The sequence below is a fragment of the Eptesicus fuscus genome, chromosome 16, assembly GCF_027574615.1.
Source record: "Eptesicus fuscus isolate TK198812 chromosome 16, DD_ASM_mEF_20220401, whole genome shotgun sequence".
NCBI lineage: Eukaryota > Metazoa > Chordata > Mammalia > Chiroptera > Vespertilionidae > Eptesicus > Eptesicus fuscus.
Window position 1 is genome coordinate 19174805 of NC_072488.1, and position 22905 is coordinate 19197709.

Consider the following 22905-nt stretch of genomic DNA (forward strand, 5'->3'; position numbering starts at 1 on the left):
CTGCATCTAAAAAATGGTGATGCCACAAAGGCTTGTAGTGAGAAATAAGTGAGATCGTATTGATTCAGCTCTCAACACATATGGATAAGGCTCGTGAATGTGCTCAATAAACACTGGCTCCTATTACTTTCACTGTTGTCCAATTTCATTATTATTATTTTGGCTACATGTCCTGTTTCAGTCTGATCAGGGTTAGAAAAGGAAATGTGGGGAGCGTGGAGGTTGCCGTTCTGTCGAGGTGCTGCCCGTGGTGTCCACCCAAGTCCTATGGCTGCCAATAGAAACTGTTTTTTCTCTTACACTTCAATAATTTCTAGCCACAGTCTCTATTTGCACCCTCTTTTAGGAAAGAAGATAACTCTTTCTGTCTGTTCCATTTTACTGACGAGAGGGGTTTTGTTTCTATGTTACTGACCTTGGCCAGTGTTAAAGAGCACAGGCAGAAGGTCCAGGCCTTCTAACTCACATCCCATATTTGTATATTATTTGTTTTGAAAGAAGGAGGAACTCAATTTGATTTTTGTTTGTTTTTCTTTTCTTGGTTCCTTTTTGGCAGGAGCAAAGGTCACTCACAGGCCACAGGCAGAGGTCTGAAAAACACACATTCTAATTTTGGAGTTCCTCAAAACTGGCTTTCGGGTTATTGCATCTCTAAAGCTCTTAGTTAAATGCCTCATGAAATACAGCGTCTAGCGACTGTTGATCGCAGCCCCGGACACTAGAATTCTGGGATGTGCAGAAAGGAAAGTTCCAGAGAATGTGGTTCCCTCTTTGGCTCCCATGTCAGCCTCAGTGAGTGGCCCACTTCCATTTCAAACAAATCAACAAGATCCTAAAATCCCAGGATCTTGAAAACCTAGTCTCCTGGCCGTACCCATTGGCCCCACCCATACCCATTCATCCATTCCTTCCCACACCTTCATGACCCCGAAGAACTTTCTCCAAGGCCCAGTGCAATGTAGCTCTATAAACAAAGTGGTACAGGAAGGAAACACCCACATGACCCATGCCCTCCCCACCCTCCGGGGTTTGAGAGACACTTTTTGAAAATGGCTTATTGGGTACACTCCCTCCTGGGAGCATGCCCGTGCCTCTTCTTTCCCCACTGGCGTGCATCTCGTAAACTCTAGGGCTCTCCGTGAGACTTGCAAACAGGGGAGCAATGGGCAGAGGCATTTTGTCCGGGGCTGACCCCTGAACCTGTCTTGAAGGCCCCCCTTTTCTCTGACTTCTCAGTGAGCCAAAGCAGCCCCACCTAGTCTCTCCCCTGTTGCTTCTTCTGTCGTAAGCCTTTCCTCATTTCACTGCCCCCAACCTTAATCAGCGTACTCTCAAAATAAACAAAGTGGGGGGGAGAAGGCTTACTGTATGAAAACTGAGAAGGGCTGAGAGATGGCGGAGAAATAGCACGCCACTTAGTAATTCCTACCCAAGCAAGATGAGCGGGCCAGTGAGATAGACAGGAGAGGGACAGCGTTCAAGCCCTCTGGCCTTCATTCTCCATGGACCTTAAAGCACAAACAAGCTGATCATGGCATGTCCTCTGCTTGCAGACAGGCCAACCAAGAGCTGGCCTCCTTCAGCTGCCTGAGTGTGGGTACCTTGAGGAGGAGGGGCTGAAAACAAGGTCTCTGCAAAAAGGGCTTCTTGCAAATGAGGCTGTTCCACTCTTTCAGTTGCTATGGTCCCAAAAGTTCAGTAGAGCTGCTCAATATAACCCCAACTAAATGACATCCTGTTACCCTCAGGGAATTGATGGCCCCTCCAACCCACTGCTGATGAACATTTGGATGAAGGAAACCTCATTGGGCATAAAGTGTTGCATCCAGGACTTAGAGTTAGCTGCACCTATTGGCAACAGGTTTTGGACAAAAAAAGAAAAAAAAATGTTTTTAGAAACCTACTATATCCTTGCTCTGCACCATAAATTCAAGAGGACCACCCCCCCCACCCCCGTTAGTTCTCTTATCTCCTCTGCCTTGCCTCTTATGAACCGTTGAGTGGTCATCAACTATTCCTGGTAGAGAGATAAGGAGAAATGCTCTTATTTTCTGTGATAAAGCCTGTGTTTTCGGTTTTCATGCTCAGGCAAGTAGCCAGGAGCCTGGGAGGTTTATCAATTTATTACTCATGCCAATTTTGGAAGCTTGCAACTTTGAATCAAACCAGGGATATTTGCTTTTGTACAAACCTAGCAAGCCAGCATAGAAAACTCGAGAGAGAAAACATATATATATACATATACATATATACATACATATATATATATATGTATATATGTGTGTATGTGTGTGTGTGTGTGTGTATATATATATATATATCCTTTGACCAAATTACACAAGTTGGCATAATTCCATCTCACCAGTCAATTGCTCATTTAATCATAATGCCTTATAGCCACACGACACTTCAGGGAAAGCTTATAAAACATGATCTTGTTTATATCCTAACCCTCCCAGCAGTGCTCTGCAGTGGGCTTGGCTGGTGTTATCACAGAGCAGGCTCTGGACTATGAGCCAGAATAGGGCTCTAGCTCCAGCCACTTTCTTGATTGATGTCCTTGGACAATTTCACTTACACTCTGCACCCCAGTTTCCTCTTCTCACCAAGGAGCTAAAACACCCAGAGATGAACGAGGCGAACAGAGCTTTAGCTTCAGAACCTACCACTTACACAGGCTAATTTTGAATTCAGTTTTGTGTCTCCCCAAATTATAATAAGCTTTACAACCCACAAATCCTCGCTTAGTCTCCTAATAATAGCTGCTCAGTCTACTTCCAGGAAGCCAGAATACGACAGGCATCTCTATGGCCTCAGCTCTGCCAAACGTTAATCACCATTCATTCATCCCTCTGTAGTCAGTGGACTCTGTCAATGCCCCTCCTGGATGGCTGCGAAGGACGCACAGCTGGTCCCTTCTCTGGAAAACTGGCCTCCACTGCATGAAAGCCCTTCATCCTGGAGGTTGCACCATCACCCTCATTCAGGGCAGCCGACCAATGTATGATTGATGGGAGTGGCCCCCTCCCTGTGCAGAAGGCTGCACCCCTGTTTGAAGCTCTGTGGTGTAAGCCAGTCTCCTCTGGGATCAGACCAAAGCTTGACTCCACCTGGGATGACATCCTTCCTTAGCTCCTTCCTCTGTCTCATTCTGCTTCCCTCACTCCCTTCCTGCTCTTCTTCATTGTCTCAGCAAGATATGTGCACCTGCACCCCCACCTAGGGCTCGGCTTCTAGAGTACCTGACCTGAGACATAGAGTGAGTGTCCTTTATTTCCTGTGTCAAAGCCTGTCTGGTCCACCTTCAAACACAGTCAAAAAGCCATGAGCCTCCAGACCCACTGCAGCTGTATACTAATGCCTTTGGAATTAGGCAGTGGGAGTGTTAAGGTGGTGATGCTGAATATTTGGTGAAACCCAGTACTGTGACCGTCCCACCCTTAGTGGACTCTCTGGAACATTTGCTTTGGATTTTAGGAAGGAAACCAAAAAATAAGAAAAGAGTGATCGATAGCATTATGTCTCTTTTGATCCTTTTTTTTTTTTTTTTTTTGGCACTTTCTACCTGCTGGAGATCTATAACTAGTTCTTTACCCCAGCTGAATAGAACATGAATCCAGGCTCTCCAGTGTTGCCTGTCACTTTAGAGAAAGACACCGTTTAGGAGTAAAGGGATTTAGAGCCCGTGTCTCACCTCTGACTGGGTTTGTGACTTTCGGTGAATTAATCATCACTTTCAGCATGCCCATGTGTGGCATGGAAATTTACCTCCGCGACTCACAAAGAGCAAAGGCTCTCTGAGAGGGATCATCCTCATGGCAAGACCACCATCCATAAGAGAGACATCGTTTTTATTTTTCTGAGACATCATTTTAAATCTTCAAAAGGACACACAAGAAATGCTTCATGAAAGGGAGTAAAATGTGGGGCAGGAAGGAAATATTCATTTCCCAAGTGTTTGCTCCCCCAGCCTCTTAGCCCTGAGGGATCTAGAGATAACTAGTCTATTACTTCCTTGCACAAAAGAAACAGGTGTGGGCTTTACAGGCAAATTCTGAGGATCTAGGTCCAAATCCAGGGACATCATTCAAGGGAGAGAGGAGCAGGTGGGCCTGATGAGCTTAGACAGACACATTCCAGAATCCAGCTGTTGGTGGGTGGAAAAGCACAATTAGAAAACTGGAGACCAAAGAAGCAAGGCCTAGGGCAGTGGTCGGCAAACTCATTAGTCAACAGAGCCAAATATCAACAGTACAACGATTGAAATTTCTTTTGAGAGCCACATTTTTTAAACTTAAACTTCTTCTAACGCCACTTCTTCAAAATAGACTCGCCCAGGCCGTGGTATTTTGTGGAAGAGCCACACTCAAGGGGCCAAAGAGCCTCAGGTGGCTCGAGAGCCTCGGTTTGCCGACCACTGGCCTAGGCTAGGGCACTTACCCAGGCAAGGCTCCCGCTGCCTGCCATGGAGCTCATCAGAGCCATGGATTTTCTGAGCCAGCAGATTCCTGTGGACATCCTTGACACTAACCTCAGAATGTGGGCAGCCCTGACCCTGAGTGGGGAGCAAAATCACCGGATTAATTGTGTGACCTTGGTCAACTTGGTTGGCCTCCATTTCCTTATCTGTAATAATTCCTCCTTTACTCATCCTTTGAGGCTGGTGTCAGGTTCCATTTGAGGCAGTGCTGTACGAAAGTGCTTTGTAAACTGTAAATGTAAGACAAGGGTGTCTCTAGACAGCTAAGGAGAAAGAGAGGGAAGAAAGCTCTTCGTAACAGGAACGTAGGAGCTCCAGGAGCTGCAGGCTCATTCTGCCTGAACTCGGGGCCAATGTCAGATGATGCTTGCAAGGCAAGTGGGGCCTTCCCTGCTGTTGAGGGGAGCTGGGAAGAGTCCCGTGCCCCGTGCGCAGTGTTTCTGGTAAGAATGAATCTGCCTGCCCCAGTTGACCATTCCCTCCTTGGGCCACTTCAGTAGCCTAGGTACCACTTTATTACATCCACCTATTTTACAACCTATAAATCCTTATAGGCAGAGACGATCACATATTATCAGGTTTTTAATGACAACGACGAAGGGGGCTCCAAAACCTCCCAACTCAAAATTAAAAAACCTAATGAACCTTCAAAAATCTAACAAGAGTTTATGATTGTTCTAGGTACTTACAGAAAGCAAAGGTAGAAAAAAACACATAAATTATCAGAAAGCAGATTCAGGGCTCAAAGTTAAGAAAATGTTTCTAACATGCAGAACGTTGCAATAATGAAATGTATTACCTCTGGAGGTGGTGAACTCCCCATCACTAGAGATAGGCAAGCACAGACTAAAGGGCCCTTAGCTAAGGTGCTGCAGAAGAGATTTCTTAGGTAACCTCTAAGGTCCCGTTCAACCCAAGATCCCAAAGAATTAAATATATAGTAGAACAATTACGGCTACATTTGACAAATCATAAAGCAGCAGAATTAGCTGCTACCCTTAAAACTTGAAAGAAGTAAATTTACAACAAATAAAAGTATGACATTACATGCAGTTAATAAGCTTATAGACCTTATTACTCCTAGTTGAAAATAGACATAGGCCCAAGAAGGGCTTGGCTGAATGTATAAAAATTTGACCCACGGCAGGTTACCAAAGGCAGTGGGAGTTACATATGAATGGTCCTCCCTGCAAAGTCGGGCTCATCCCCAGAACCAGGCACTGGCACAGGCAGCACAAGGAACTGGATGAACTTCAAGTTCTGTCAGGTGCTTGCCACGGAGAAACATGCCACACAGCACCTTCCCACAGAAAAGGCCTGACCTTGGATACCCTGAGCGATTTCTCCCAGGTGAGGAAATGCAGGTCACGGGATAGTCCTGACCCCACTGGCCAAACACTGTCCCTCCCGCAGGGTGAGGGATAAGAGCACAGAGAGTTTTCTGGCCACGGAGCATCCCTCACAGCCTCCACAGAGCCTGGTTACTCTGGAACAGCAGTTCTGGTAACATGTGCAGCTGGTTCCAGTTCAGTCATAGCCACTCGAGCTCCTTCATGTCATCAAAAGCCACCCCAACCACCCCCACCGCTGGTTCCACCACTCTAATCTGGTTCTCCATCAGCTGAAAGCACCCCAGCTGCTTGAGCCCTGCAAAGCCGTTCCTATGGGTACAATGATGTTGTTGCCCTTGAGTTCCCTTTTACAGCTTCCAGAGGCTGCCCACATTCCTTGGCTCATGGCCCTCCTTCCATCTTCAAAGCCAGCAATGGCCAGAAGAGCCTTTCTAACACTGCCATCTCTCCGGTACTAATGTTGTATTGTCTTTCAATTGACACACCATGGAACAATCTAATGAGGCTATCGCCAAAACAGCATTAAGATTTCATGAGTTAAATGCATAGTTCGAGCTGGAAAGATCTGTTCTAGCTTCGTAGGTTTAATTGTATTTTGCTGATCGTGAGTGGTTTGGAGGGATACATCAGGCATTACGATGTGCGGTCAGTGATTCACACACAAATCATTGTTTTCAGGCAGGAGAACCAAACGTTTTGGCAATTAGCCTTGTAAAATTCTTATTTACAGGGAGGCAAGGCAGCCTTTGGGATTAGACTCATCCAAAGAGAATTTTAAAGGCTTTCCTTGACGGCACGTCCAAAAATTCCTGTTTACCACAGTGACATAGAAACTGCATTCTAGGGAAAACATCAGTCTTCTTCCAGACTTTCTGGAAACCATTACTTCATAAGGAAGTGGTCTGGGAGCTGAGCAAAAGCTGTCCACCAAAGCTATAAGTTGAGTCTAATCAAAACTCATCCACCATCAGAAGATTCCATTTGTACTTTTGTTCTGAGGTGGAATCAGTAAGAAAAGGTGAAAGGCTGTTCTTGATGCAAGGATTGATTGGCCATTAAAATCTCTAAAGAAATAAAACCAGATTTGGTAAAGTGAGGAGGACAGAAAAATTGAATGAATGCATGATTCAAGCCAGGAAATGACTGGAAATGAGATGGAGAAATCAAAAATCATGGTGGAAGGGAAGGAGACGCTAATGGAGGGGCTTTGGGAGTGAAGATAACTCCCATGCAATGTTGGGGGAAACTCTGTAAAAACTTCCTCATTTTATAGATATAAAATTGATTTTAGGGAGGAAGGGAGAGGGAGAGAGAGAGATAAAAGGATCAATGATGAGAGAGAATCATTGATCGGCTGCCTCCTACAATCCCCCTACAGGGGATTGAGCCAGCAACCCGGGCATGTACTCTAACTGGGAATCAAACTGTGACCTCCTGGTTCATAGGTCGACACTCAGCCACTGAGCCACACTGGCCGGGCAAAGCTTCCTCATTTTTGACATGAAGACAAAAAGCATCATCAGTGACCAAGAAGGTAACCGGTAAGAGAAAGACCCAGCACCAAAGCAGTGAGAGAGAATGCCTCTGCACCAGCTCTAACCCAAAAGGGCCGCTTCTCAGGTGAGGAGGTCCTTGCAGCTGCAGCGTCAGACTTACATGGAGCTTGAGAGACATCAGGGCCCAGAACCCCGGGCCCTGCCCCAGACCCACTGAATCAGAACCTTCATTTTAGCAGGATCCCTGGGGCCTTGGATGCACAATAAATTGAGCCCCAGTTGTTGTTGTTTTTTAGGGCCCTTGCAACCTCATCTTCTCCTTTTATTCATTCTCATTTCCCTTTTACTTCCCTTCACTTTTCATCATCTTCTTCCTCAAATTAAAAAAAAAAAATGTCACCTGTGAAAATTAATATCTACTTATATCTACTTGGTCCTCATTCAAATACTCAAACATCTCTACTTGGTCCTAATTCAAAGCTCAAACCAACCTCAACTTATAAATATGTCAACAATATTTTGGCTCCAAAAAAACAGCAGGCAGGAGCCCTACCCCACAAGATCTATATTTGTATTATTTATTTATACAAAGACCTAAGTGTAGTGCTTTGTAGGGGACCATGCCAAGAAAAGAATACAATCGCTGCCCTTTACAAAATATTGTTCTTTCTTGCTCACAGCCCTAGGGAATAGCCAGGGTGGGAATGGAATTATGAAATCTTTGGACCAAAATATATGAAATGAATAGAAGGAAAACATAGGTATTTGTTAAGGCCTCCAGACCTCTTTAAGAAAACAAGCAAGACTTTCCCAAATAATATGCACGAGCAGATTATTGCTGTACATGGAAACAAGCCCTCTGTTATCACACACACATACACACACACACACACACTCCACAAAAATGGATTTTAAAGGCATTTTGATCAAAGATATCCATTCAAAAAATAAATTTCTAAAAGGAAATTTCCTTTTTTTTTCCTGGTGGGCACCAGGACCAACAATCACTAGCTGCCCAGATACCAAAAGATTATGCTTCCAAAATCTCTTGATGTCGATTCCACATAGAGCAATCAAGCTGCTCTATGCATGCTACTCATGGCAGGAACCCTAAAAGTAAATTTCAAAAGGAAAAACATTTATTGATACAAAAAACAGTTAAATAAAATATGGGACAACCATATGATAAACTATTATTGTAGCCACTCAAATCAGGATTTCAACAATATTTGGTACAAAACATCCTATATAATGAAAGGCTAATATGCAAATCAAGTGAACTGCAGAATAACTGGTCGCTACGATGTGCACTGATCACTAGGGGGCAGACGCTCAACTCAGGAGCTGCCCCCTGGTGGTCAGTGTGATCCCACAGGGGGAGTGCCACTCAGCCAGAAGCCCTGAGCTGGGCTCATGGCTGGTGAGCCAGCAGCGGTGGCCGGAGCCTCTCCTGCCTCCACGGCAGCACTAAGGACATACGACTGCCAGCTTAGCCTGCTCCACAAGAAGCAGGCCTAAGCTGGCAGTCAGACATCCCCCAAGGGCTCTCAGACTGCAAGAGGGCACAGGCCAGGCTGAGAGGCCCTCCTGAGTGCACAAATTTCATGCACCAGGCCTTTAGTTAATAATAAATGGAAAGCAGGATCAAAAACTTTATATTCATCATCATCCTACATGTCATAAATATAAAAGAGTAACTAAACACATAGACCACAATGTTAGTAGTCAGTATTTCTGAAATTGATATTATAATAAGTGATTTATCTCTGTACTTTCCTACATTTTTCCAACTATTATGGACACATGCAAGTAGCATTTGTATTTTTCTAAATAGTCGTATTTGTCTTGGTTAAAATTTTTTCTTGACCGCACTCTCTATTACCTTACCAAAGTCCACTTAATTATTTTTCCTAGTCCGAATGGAGGGCTCAGAAGCATGGTGCGTCTCTGCATTTGGAAAATCATGTTGGCTCTGCTCACTGAGAAGGGGGTAAGGCAGGATTGGAAAGCGGTCAGAAGGAGGAAACATCACCACTTCCCAAATCCTCCTATGTGAGCCCTACAATGTGAGACTTCCAGACTTTGTTCAGGGTGAATTCACAAACACCCGTTATTGACTGATACGGATACACATTCTAAAGTCCGAAAACATGGTTTTTGCTCTATGCAGAAGCTTGAGAGTGGAGAGAAATTTAAAGACCATCTAGTTCACTAGTTCTCCATCTTGGTGCACATTGCAGTCACACCTGAAGAGCTTGAAGAAAAAAAAATAGTAATGTCAGGGTCCTGGCCTCAGAGGTTCTGGTTTTATAAGCCCAGGGTGTGGCCTAGGCATCTGGGTTTCCTTAAAGCTCCCCAGTGACTTCATATGGAGCACCATAATCACCATCCCTCTAATCCCAGCTCCACCACCACCCCGCTGATGTGGGTCCCCTCCAGTCTAGAGCAGTGTGTCCAGCATTAGCCAACTCTGGCACTGGCTTCCAGAGTCTGATCACGTATTTGGCCATTGGCAAAATAGTCACCTGAACCATAAGTAATTGCAAGGTAGGCAGCCATGTTCCATTACTGTGAGAGGACCAATTTTGGTGAACAAATATCAGCCCTGACCACCTAGGTGTTAGCTCCCTTCCACAGCCAAACAAGCAGACACAAGTTATTTGCCCAAGAACTCACAAGTGGTTGGGTTGAGATTCTTATGCTAACACCTCAGTCTTTTAACTTCACTACATGATAAAACATCTAATGCATTTTAAAAATATTTTTAATTTTTTGGAATAATTTTAGATTTATAGAAAATTTGCAGAGATAGTTCAAAGAGCGCCTATATAACCTCCACCCAGCTGTCCCTAATGTTAACATTTTACTTAACCAGGGTACATTTATCAAAACTAAGACATCAACACTGGTACATTATTATTAACTAAACTACAGACTTTATTCAGATTTTACCAGTCTTTCCATTAATATCCTTTGTCTGTTCATTCCATATTAATATACTTAATATAGCAACACAGGAAATGTCATAGGAGAGTAATCAAGCATCCTTCTTGGTGAGGGAGGCTGAGATGTGCAGCTCAGAAAAGGTGAGACCCTCTACATGAGCCTGGAGGGATGTGCAATTATTTCATGGCAGATGAAGTTAGGTATACATCCCAGGTCTCAGTAAAATCCGAAATGGCTCCGTGGGTGCTGACTGCCCAAGGAATGTGTAGTTCACCCTGGACAAAGGCTGTGAAGCTCTAATTACAGGCTCTGGGATCAGAGAGGATCTCAAGGATGATCATTTCCATGCATGAGAGGAGAGGCGTTCCCATGGCCCGAAATCGCACTCCTTGCCCTGCACACAGGGAACAAGGCAAAGCCTCAGGACCCAGGCTGGTTTCTGAAGCTACTTCTCAAGTCAAAGGAACAAAAAGAACAAATTGAATATTTAGACTTGCTGATTCTCAGGATTCTCTATTCTTCACCTCTCCAGGGGCCACCTTCACCCAGAGGCTCTGGCTGGTAAAGCAGGAGGAAGCGCTGAGCAAGGTGAACTCTCCTCAGCGCCACCTTGTCCCAGCTCTGGCCCTCTCTACATTGGAGATCACTGGTCTTTGAGCTGGACTTGGTGCCTCGGGCAGGCTAAGACCGGCATAGTAGCATTCCAATTCTATTTAACTTGGAACAAATTCTAGATTGAGCTCTTTGGCTAGGATAGAATTTTTCCTCTTCCTCTCCCCTCCCTCTTCCTGCCTCTGAGCCAGGTCTAGAGTGATGCAAGTGAGGAGCAAAGGTCACAAAATTTAAGGAGGCCTGTGCTTGACCTTGAGAATAAGCACCTTCTTCAACTTTGTACCCTGGGACCTCTGCTGGCCTCATCCTGGTCCCAGCCCAGTTACTTCCTCCCCATCCACCCCTTCACTCCCCCCACCCATCATCACAATGATTTAGCTTACAAAATAAAAAGGGATTAACAAAATCCCCAAATTTCTAGCTTTGCCCAAGTTGCAACTAATCCTGTTTTAAATGTCCCAATTTTAACTTTGAAGCAGGACTAAATATGAACAGTCCTCCCGGCATCCCCCTGGTGAGAGCTCAAGGTCAGCGCATTGCTGCTGTGGGGGCAGCAAATGGAACGCTGGACACCGCCCCTTGCTGGGTGGTCCTGGGCAAGGCACTTTCGGCCCTAGCTCATCCACCAAATCTGTAAGTTAGGAGAGCGGGCCTTTAGAGAGACTTTAGAGATTTCTGACTGAGAAATGGGAAGCAGAGGGGAAGGAAGTAGGAGACCAGGCAAGTGGTGTAGCAGAGCTACCTGGCAGAAAGGAGCAGACCTGGACTGATCGCTGTTTAGTGCTCTGGCTTGTCAGGCACGCAAGACATCCAAGCAGACCTAACAGCTCAGAACTGCTCCCAAACATCTCAGTCCTAGTTTTCTCATCTATAATAATAAAAGCATAATGTACTAATTAGACCTGACGTCCTTCCAGATGACCTTCTGGATGAAGCCGGAGCTGTGAGGGAAGCCCGGGTCCTGGGTGCCAGAGGGAAGCTGGTGCAGGCAGCTGGGGGAAGGAAGGCCTACTCTTGCACGAATTTCCTGCATCGGGCCTCTAGTATTAAAAGTAAAGGAATTTGAATTCCTGAATGTTTTTCAACCCTGATGACACATGAGCCTCTTGAGGGGGCTTTAAAAGCAACAGTGCCTGAACTACTCCCCCTCCCGGCCCTTGAAGGTGCTATTTCATTAGTCAGATCCAGCCATCAGCACTGTTTAAAACTCCTCAGTAGATAAATAAAACTGCTCAGGCAATTCTAATTGTTGCCACACTCATGAACCTGTGTGATAGGTGACAGCTGACATTCCATAATCCTGAGAATTAATAGGTAACTGGCTTTTGACTTGGCTTCTCTGGACAGAACCCAATTCAAGCGCTCCCATTAAAATGACCACAAGTTTTTAAAAAGATTAAGACTTCCTGGGCCGGTGTGGCCCAGTGGTTGAATGTCGACCCATGAACCAGTAGGTGGAGGTTCGATTCCTGGTCAAGACACATGCCCGAGTTGCAAGCTCAATCCCCAGTAGGGAGTGTGAAGGAGGCAGCCAATCGATGAATTTCTCATCATTGATGTTTCTATCACTCTCCCTTTCTCTAAAATCAATAAAAACTTTTTTTTAAAGGCTAAGGGTGGTTTTTTTTAAAATATATTTTATTGATTTTTTACAGAGAGGAAGGGAGAGGGAGAGAGAGTTAGAAACATTGATGAGAGAGAAACATCGATCAGCTGCCTCTTGCACACCTCCTACTGGGGATGTGCCCGCAACCCAGGTACATGCCCGTGACCGGAATCGAATCTGGGACCCTTGAGTCCGCAGGCCGACACTCTATCCACTGAGCCAAACCAGTCAGGGCAAGGCTAAGGGTTTTCAATTAAGTCTCTGGCCTCTTGGCAGAGGAAGTTGGGAAGAAGACAGCCATGATGACAGGATTAACGTATACATTTTCAAGTAGAAACTGCTCCAGAGGCTCACAGCCACAGTAGCAGCTGAAAAGATAAAATTAAGTTGCTTCACAGGTTCAAAAGCCAGTTGGCCCAGCTCCAGGGCATAGCCATGTTGCCCTAATGCTATGCAATTACCCAGCTGTCCCTCAAAGCTGTGCAAGGCCTTGGGTACTCAGCCTGCAGCCTCAGCTTGACCTCCTGGGAGGACACGAATGCCAATTAAACTAGAGGTCACCTGGGTCTGACAAGGATGATGGCCAACCTGGGCTGCAAGGAGCATTGAGTGAGCAGGAGACGTCTGTGCAGTAGCTGTTAGGGCCATATCAACTGGTTACCCTCTGGTACATGACAGAAAGGTCCACAGAAGATTGGGCAATAGCTGATTTCAGGACCAAAGTCCCTGGACAGAGATATGTCTAGTCCCTCACAGTAGATAGTCCCAATATAGCAGTCTCTTATCCAGAGCATATTTTTTTTATTCCTTTCCTACTTTTTATTACTCTCCTCTGGACTTCCCATGTGTACTGTGGACGCTGAGTGCACTGAGCACCAATTGATGCTTTTGAAGAGACCGCCACCTCAGGCATGCCAGGGGAGTCTTCTGGTAGCCTGGGGGCCACGGGTGGGGGGGGGTGCTCCTCAACCTCACTGCACACTGGATTTGGCTGGTCTGGAAGGAGGTCTGGGCATCAGCATATTTTTCAAGTTCCCCAGATAATTTTAGTGTGCAGCCAAGGGCTGGCTGACCCAGGATAGATCGGGAGGGAGCCATGGCAAGGATCTCAGGGGGAGTCACAGAGGAGGCAGGGGAAGGAGAGGACCAAGACATGGAGATCTGGCAAATTTCCAGAAGTCTCCTGCTGATACCTTTTTAAAAAATATATTTTTATTGATTTCAGAGGGGAAGGGAGAGGGAGAGAGAGAGAGATAGAAACATCAATGATGAGAGAGAATCATTGTTCAGCTGCCTCCTGCACACCCCTTACTGGGGACCAAACCCCCAACCCAGGTATATGCCCTTGACTGGAATCGAGGGACCCTTCAGTCTGCAGGCCAGTGCTCTATCTACTGAGCCAAACCAGCTAGGACTGATGATGCCTTTTTAAAGCTAATGCCATTATTGAGCCTCACGCATCCATTCACTCTCTAATTACTGACATTGGCTGGGTTTCAGGGATATAACCATGAATGAGACCCCCCGCTTCTTGCCCTCATGGAGCACACAGTCGAATAGGGGACAGGCCCATAATGTAATTGTACAACAGGAGTTGGTCAAGGACTGTATATGTACTCAATCAGCAGGGCACCAAGGGCACCCCAATCTGTGGGTGAGGGAGAGGCTCAGCCCGCTGTCAGCCATGCTGGGAAGAGACAGAAGCTAAAATATTCCATGAGAGCTGGAAGGCCGGCCTGGGATAGGGTTGAGGCAGGAATTCTTGGCCTTTCTAGGCTTACTCTCTGGAGCCTGTATCCCAAAACTTGGAAAGTATATACATTCGGGGGTATTCTATTGAACAACTCCAGGGGGAACCACTTATCTTGTATTTTATGAAAACACTGCATGCTAGAGTTTTGCACTGAGGGAAGCGGGCTCTGACCAGGGAGGCCCATGAGGGGTAGGCTGGGAGGTGCCGCTGCCATTTGACAGGGAAGTCCCTGTAAGGAAACATGGGATCTGGGCCTGTGGGCTCTGAGAGCTGCCGTGTCTAAAAGTCAGACAGAGGGTTCTCTGTTTTCCTTCCTATTTTCCTAGAGCCATCAGTGGGGTAGAATTAAGCACAGGTCTGTGGCCATACTTTGGGCTGGCGTGGTACCCAGACACCAGCATCCCCTGGGGCCAGGGTAGCAGTGGCATCCCCATAAGTGCAGGGGGAGTCATGCAGCAAGGGCAGTGACCAGAGTGACTCCTCACCTGAAGACCCGCTAAAAGTTATGAGATGAAAGGGAACCCAAAAAGGAGACTTGAGGTCCTGCCACGGTCCTGGTAGGATGTGCAGCCAGTGGGCTTTGGCTTTAGCTGTTAATTTGACTTCATTTGTACAACTTAGTGAGGCCCAAGTGTGGAGGTGGATTGGGGATGTTCAAGGGACATTTAAGTACTGCATGAGAAAATAAAGGGCTGTGTATGGGTAAGGGGAAGCCCAGAGGAGAGTGGTCTCTCTGGGCAAAGCAGGAGCATCAGAGAAAGACCCTCAGACACGCCCTCTGAATTAGGTTTTAGAGGATGAGTGAACCTCAGTCAAGTGGACTGAGAAAGCAATTCATATAGGAGACAGCATGCACACAGGTAGAAGAGCCTTCTGTGATCTAGGATCTGTCTGTGGCTGGGACCTGGATCTAAGGCTTAGAGAGGCTGGTGGGGCCACATTGGGATGTGTACACCGGTTTAGAAGTGTGGGCCTTGTCTTGAAGCAGATGAGGAGCCCCAAAGAATTCTAATCAAGATCAAGATATAATTTGATGAGTGGAAAGATCTGACCAGCAACAACATGGCACTGTTGCCAGGTAGGGAGAAAACTTTAAGGAGATCAAGAAACATTCCTCACCTGGCCAGTGTGGCTCAGTGATTGAACATCAAACTATGAACCAGGAGGTCATGGTTCAATTCCTGGTTAGGGCACATGCCCAGGTTGCGAGCTTGATCCCCAGTGGGGGTTGTGCAAGAGGCAGACCATCTATGATTCTCTCATCATTAATGTTTCTATCTCTCTCTCTCCCTTCCTCTCTGAAATCAATAAAAATATTTTAAAAGAAAGAAAGAAAGAAAGAAAGAAAGAAAGAAAGAAAGAAAGAAAGAAAGAAAGAAAGAAACATTCCTTGCTACTTGTGCCCCATCCTGCTTTTGGAGGAAAGGAAAAGAGAAACGGGTTTCTGTTGAACTGCTGACCAACCACTGTTTCTCCATAGCTGACAGAGGAGTTACCCACGGTCTCTATTGCATTCTCCATTGCTTACTATCATAAAACAAAGGATATCTTTCAATTTCCAGGCAGTGCAAAAACCTTGCCTCCCTTCTCTCTGATTCAACTTATAAAATACTATCTCTGCAGTCAAGGGTAGAACAAAAGAAGCTAAGCTTTGAACTTCAAGGGTCTGCTTCCCACATGGGAAGTGAGAGCACACTGCGTGAGTTCCTCACCCACCTCCCACTAGCTTACTTTGAATCCTTTGATGGTCAAACCCATTTCTATGGACCCCCTGAGTGATTCCCATCACTGTTCAGGTCAACATACTGCCTCCTTCCCACAAGAAAGCAGCATGGAGCCCATGAGCTTGTTGATTCAACAATCATTTCCATACTTAATTTGCTCAGATCAGGGGATTAAAACCCAACCGAACAAAAAACTCTTTGACTATGAGAAGACGAAGATATACAGACACTAGCCCTGATAAAGCCAATGTCAGAAAGAAGCATTATTTATTCAACTGGCTTAATTAGTGAGTGCCAGACAGCTATTAGAACAAAAACCATGTTTTGGGGCAACTGTGTCTATTTATGTCATGATGAGCCTCCATAAGAGCCCAGATAATGTTTGTTATCTTCACCAACACTAGCCAAATGTTTGGATAAATAAAGATGTTTTATGAAATTCCCTATCTGTCGCTTTAACACTAATTGACAGAGCATGGAATACTATTCGATTGTGTTCCATTTCATGGCTGTGTGGCTTCTATGGCCAAAGAAAGGGTAAGGAGAGGGCTTCCTGGGACTAAGGATTCACATAAGAATGTTTGCTTAACATGATGCCCTCCATATTGCCCCCTCTGAGTGCACACACCAGGTCCTCCCCAAAACCACAGTTCATTGTACATTAGGTAACCATATCCTTGAATGGTTGCTAGAATTGTCCATCTGTAACCAGTGTTTTAATCTAAATTGGTCTATATACACAAATCAGTGTACATCAATGAAAGTGAGTCTTTTATTTTTTAAATATATTTTTACTGATTTCAGAGATAGGAAGGGAGAGGAGAGAGAGAAAGAAACATCAATGATGAGAGAGAATCATTGATTGGCTGCCTCCTGCATGCCCCATACTGGGGATCAAGCCCGCAACCCAGGCATATGCCCTGACTGGGAATCGAACCATGACTTCCTAGTTCATAGGTTGACGCTCAACCACTGAGCCACACCGGCTGGGCAAAGTGAGTCTTTTAATAAAAAGGGAATCTTGGACATGCCAGTACCATTGGCTACCACATCCTTAGGTGGTCTACTTTTGTTTTCTGCCTTGTTCTTACCCCTTGTTCCATTTTGTGTCCTGTTTGAGACCCTTGGGGCTTTGTGTCTTGTTCCTGAGTCCCTGGAGATTATGATTTAATTTTGTTTCCTTGCTTTTGACTATCTGCACTGGGCTTGTAGTAACCCTGGAGCTCCCCTGTGATTACAGCCCAGCACACATACACGTACCAATGAGCCGTCCCTACTGGGCAAGTTCTGGTTTCTGACATGGGAAGTTGGACGAAAGAGAAGATGAATCCGTCGTTACAACCAGAGGGCAGTTACTTGGCCCTCCCTAGAATCCCACTCATTCGGATATCCAACTACAACACAGAATCAGAAGTAGCAAACCCATTTTACCAGTCAGGCTACATAAGCTAATGACCCACTCTTTGGAAAGCAGCTGCAAACAGACGTGGTATAAACATGTGCTCTTGCTGAGAGATTCCCGATTCACCTGTTTGAGCCTTTATGTGTAGTTGCCCACACTGAGGTGGACTTATCACCCAGTAGTCACCTTTTATCTCCCCCCAAATCATTCTCCTTTTGAAACTAGGGACCAATTACTATTCTTAGGATTTGGGGTGAAGTTGATCAATTAAGACCAAACTCAAACTAGCTTAAGTGAAGAAAATATTGCATTGGATGGATACTGAGAACATTTACGCAATTCGAGGAAAAATCCAAGAATCCAATCTTCAGAAAGGCTGGGATGCTGCTGGACCTCACACACAATTAAAACCAGGAGCCCCATCTCTGCTTCTGCCTACAGGAGATCAAGTTCCTATTCCTCCCTGAAGTCCAGGTGTCTCCTCCTGGTAGAAAACCCGGACACCAACAGCTCCTGATTTTCCATCTTACAGCTTTATCCACTGGAGAGGGGACCTCCACGCCCCTTCCTTCTAGTCTGCCATCCTAAATCTTCAGAAGGAGCTCATCGGTCCACTTTGTAACGTCGCTGTTTCCACTGCAACCCTTTGATGGGGGTGGGGACACAGCATGGCAGGGCATAGTGTGACAATCTCCAAGAAGGGAATTTCCACAACTGATCAGAATAAGCGTAGGTTACCACCTCATCTAGTTCCTGAGCTCTTGCCAATCCCAGCCACATCTGGCAAAACAAGAATTTCCCCATTGTATCCTAGCTATGTCAAAAGACAGAGCCTGCAGTCTGTTTTAGATAAGCCCCTTGTGGAATCCTTACTAACTGGCTTGTAATACAGAGGATCCCTTTTCTTATCACTATCTAATGGAGAGAAAAAATTGAGCTACTTAGTCTGAAGAATCCTTGTATCTTAGACAAAGACCTTGTTCTCCATTCTGAATGAGGCCAATCCTTGACAAAATGTAATATGATGGAGTGGTTAAGCTCAGAGATTCTGGAGTTAATTAAGGGCTGAGTTCAAAGGCCTGCTCCAATATTTATAGCTGTGTGACACAGCCTTAGTTTTACCATTTATAAATGAGAATAGTCTATACCCACCTCCTGTTGTTGGTGTGAGAAAGATTTGAGATAATGCATGAAGAGCACCTAGCACGGTGCCTGGCACACAGAAGGCTTTTCATGACACTGGATAGATCAGGCCTTCGGTAAAGTCCCTTCCTGACCTCTTCCCCTGCTGCCAGTCCTTGGGACATCCAGGGCTCTGCCTCCAGCCTGCTCCCCAACTGTTCCTCCTCCAAATGATTTCCTCAAGGACTCTTTATGAAATATACACCCCTACCCTAATTTAAAATCTTCCCTGGCTCACTAAAACAATCAAGATAAAGTTGAACTCGTTATCATGGGCCCCAAGGCCACTCTCAGTTTGGACCCTGCCTACCTCTCCCACCTCCCCTTGTCTACTCTGAGCTCTCACCATGCCAGGTCACTTGCTATTGCCCAGCTATGCCATGTTCCTACACGATCACACATGTCTGCCTCTTCCTGCAAAGCCTTTCCCCGGCTGCCTCCAACTATCCTAGCCAACTAGTTTTCAAGGTTTGTGTAGTCAGGAGATTTCTGGAAACTTTTGCTGACCCCAGCCCCATTATGAATTAGGTATGTCTCACCTGACTCCATCTATGCCCTTGTGTGCCTCTCACTGTATTTACTTGTTTGTCTTTGCTATTAAATTCTGAGTTTCTTGTCATACAACATAATAAAAGGAAGATAAATAATCCAATAAAAAAATAGACAACGGACCTAAATACTTTTCGAAAGAAGACAGAAGGAAGGCCAAGAGACATATGAAAACATGCTCAAAGTTATTAATTATCCTAGAGATGCAAATCAAAACGACAATGCAGTATCATCTCACACCTGTCAGAATGGCAATCGTTAACAAAGGACAAGTGCTGGCGAGGATGTGGAGAAAAAGGAACCCTCGTGCACTGCTGGTGGGAATGCAGACTGGTGCAGCCACTGTGGAGAACAGTATGGAGTTTCCTCAAAAAACTAAAAATGGAACTCCCATTTGACCCAGTGATCCCACTTCTAGGGATATATCCCAAGAAACTAGAAACACCAGTCAGAAAAGATATATGCACCCCTATGTTCATAGCGGCACAATTCACCATAGCTAAGATTTGGGAAACAGCCTAAATGCCTATCAGCAGATGAGTGGATCAGAAAACTATGGTAAATCTACACAATGGAATACTACGTTGCTATAAAAAAGAAGAAATTCTTACCATTTGCAGCAGCATGGATGGAACTGGAGAGTCATTATGCTAAGTGAAATAAGCCAGGCAATGAAAGAAAAAATACCACATGATCTCAAGCGTTTATGGAAAATAAAAACATTATAACCTGATGAAAAAGATAGATACAGAGGCAGTGAAGCATCGAACAGACTGTCAAATTACAGCGGGAAGGCTGGGGAGTGTTGGGAAGGAGGGGAAAGAGATCAACCGAAGGACTTGTATGAAAAAGGACCAACTAGAAATTAAACATACACTGACTGAGATAAAAAATATTATACAGAGACCCAAAAGCAGACTAGAGGATTGCAAGAATCAACTCAAAGATTTGGAATACAAAGAGGCCAAGGACACTCCTCCAGAGAAGCATGAAGTGAAGAGAATTCAGAAAGTTGAAGATAGTGTAAGAAGTCTCTGGGACAACTTCAAGCGAACCAACATCAGAATTATGGGGGTACCAGAAGAAGAGAGAGAGCAAGATGCTGAAAACCTATTTGAAGAAATAATGAACGAAAACTTCCCCCACCTGATGAAAGAAATAGACTTACGAGTCCAGGAAGTGCACAGAACCCCAAACAAAAGGGACCCAAAGAGGACCACACCAAGACACATCATAATTAAAATGCCAAGAGCAAAAGACAAAGAGAGAATCTTACAAGCAGCAAGAGAAAAACAGTTAGTTACCTACAAGGGAGCTCCCATACGATTATCAGCTAATTTCTCAACAGAAACCATGCAGGCCAGACGGGAGTGGCAAGAAATATTCAAAGTGATGAATAGCAGGAACCTACAACCAAGACTACTCTACCCAGCAAAGTTATCATTCAGAATTGAAGGGCAGATAAAGAGCTTCACAGATAAGAAAAAGCTAAAGGAGTTCATCACCACCAAACCAGCATTATATGAAATGCTGAAAGGCATTCTTTAAAAAGAGGAAAAAGAAGAAGAAAGATAAAAATTATGAACAACAAATACATATATATCAACAAGTGAATCTAAACGTCAAGTGAATTCAAAATCTGAGGAACAGAATAAACTGGTAAACTTAATAGAATCAGAGGCATAGAATGGGAGTGGATTGATAATTCTCAGGGGGAAAGGGGTGTCTGTGTGGGGAGTATGGGAAGAGACTGGACAAAAATCATACACCTATGGATAAGGACAGCGGGGGGGAGGGAGGTAAGGGAAGAGGGGGGGTAGGAACTGGGTGGTGGGGAGATATGTGGGGAAAAAGGAGAAACAATTGTAATCTGAACAATAAAGATTCATTAAATTAAAAAAAATAAAAAAAATAAAAGCTGGAAACCTACCTGCAATGTTCTTACTTCTTGTGATATTGGCCAAAAGGCTTAATTCTTGTTTCCCTGGCTTATAAACAGGGTTTATAATACTTGGCTGCAGAGAGTAAGTGAGACAATGCCTATAAAATGTAAGCGTATCATGGAAATGCTTTCTGTGTGCAATTGTCATGGTTACTGTTAGAAGATGGCGAATAGCCCAATCTCTAAGCCAAAGTTAGTCTTTGTTCCTAAGCATAAAATCATTGTCTGTTACAAGATAATGCTGGTGATCATTTGGGAATTGCATCTCAAGTGGAGACCTGAGTATACATTTTACACCCCTCCTGACTTTTAGACTTGACAGAATTCGCTGGAGCCTGACATGGGACCAGGTCACAAAGCAAAACTCCTGTAATGAGCTCTTCCCAGCACAGCCAGTAAAAACAACCCTCGGGTAATACCTCACTTGTCCTTGTTACATAGGTTTCTGTGCTTTCACAGGTTAGCCTCTACTGAGATGCATAAGAAAAAGGAAAAGCTGAAACTAACTGTGAAAATAAGAATAAGAGTTGCATTATATATCTGTAGGGATTATGTACTGGGTTTTAACAATATATATTAAACATTGCTAAGCTTCTTCTTGCTTATAATTATTAATGAGTGGCAGAGCAAGTCATGGTAATTATCATCTGGGAATACCACTTAGATAATGCACAGCTCTACGAAGGTAAATTAATTCCTAAGGTCAGGTGGTGTTGAGCAGAAATGCCAAAGTGTACAGTGTATAAAATAATTAGTAAGGTAACCACGAGCGGCAAGACCATAAACTCATTTGAGTGACCCAGCCCAGGAAGGAGACACCACAGCCTCATTAGGATTTGCACATTTCTAAATGTTGTTCTATTACTAAGTACCGTGCAATTTGTGGTTAGCATCCCCTAGGTAACCAGCATATGGGACTGAGCATGTAAACCTGAGGCAGCGTGGAAGTCAGAAAGCCTTTATTCGTTGCACTAACATGTAGGAAGCATTGACTGAATACCTGGCATCGCAGCAAGTCCATTAAGGTAAGTTCCTGGCCCCAGGGGGAGGTAGATGTGGCAACCAATATGAGAAGGGCAGTTCCCAGTGTGCACAGAGGCCCCCGAGGGCCCAGGGAAAGGAGTGGCCAACTCTTCCTGGGAACATTGGAAAGGGTATCTTTGAGGACGGCTTTTAAGCTAAGTCTTGAGAAGCTCCTCTGGCTGAAAAGTGAGGAGAGGTCATTCCAGGTGAAAGAGAAAAGCAAGCGCTGTTGAATCCCTGCCCCTTAGCGGGTGGCCAGAGAGGAGTGCCGGCCAAGCCCTTTAGAGAGCAGCGAGGTCAGTTCAGCGCGGACAAAGTTCAGGTCGGTTGACAACAGCATCAAAGGGTCAGAAAGTGGCAGAACAGGAAGAGAGAGGAGACCTAGAAGAGGCAGAGGCTCCTGTAAAAGTGAGGGACCAACAGACTGTCAAATCTCAGAGGGAAGCTAAGGGGGGCCGGGGGGCAGGGGGAGGAGTGGTCAACCCAAGAACTTGTATGCATATATGCATAACCCATGAACACAGACAATAGTGTGGTGAAGGCCTGGGGTGGAGGGCCGGGGGGAAGGGGACATATGTCATACTTTCAACAATTAAGATTTTAAAAAACAAAAGTGAGGGACCAGAACAGACCAGTTTCCAGGCACAGAGGTGGGTGTTGGGGGAACAGGGAGTATTCAGCAGAATGGGAGCTCCTGTTCTTGGGGAAGTAAAGAGGCAGGAGGACCACCCAAAAAGTGGACCAGGAGCTAATGGACACAGGTCTTTCCTGTTAGCTGAGGAATTTGAGCTTCACCATGTAGTCAATGGGAAAACTTTATGGTATTCTGAGCTGGGGA

At 45.1% G+C, this 22905-nt stretch overlaps 1 non-coding gene across 1 annotated transcript; it reads right to left on the bottom strand.

Annotated features, from left to right (window-relative positions):
* Positions 1-8312: 8312 nt before the first annotated feature.
* Positions 8313-8444, bottom strand: LOC114230343 (U11 spliceosomal RNA). The gene has a single exon (XR_003616251.2). It is a non-coding gene; the product is annotated as a U11 spliceosomal RNA (small nuclear RNA).
* Positions 8445-22905: the final 14461 nt, after the last annotated feature.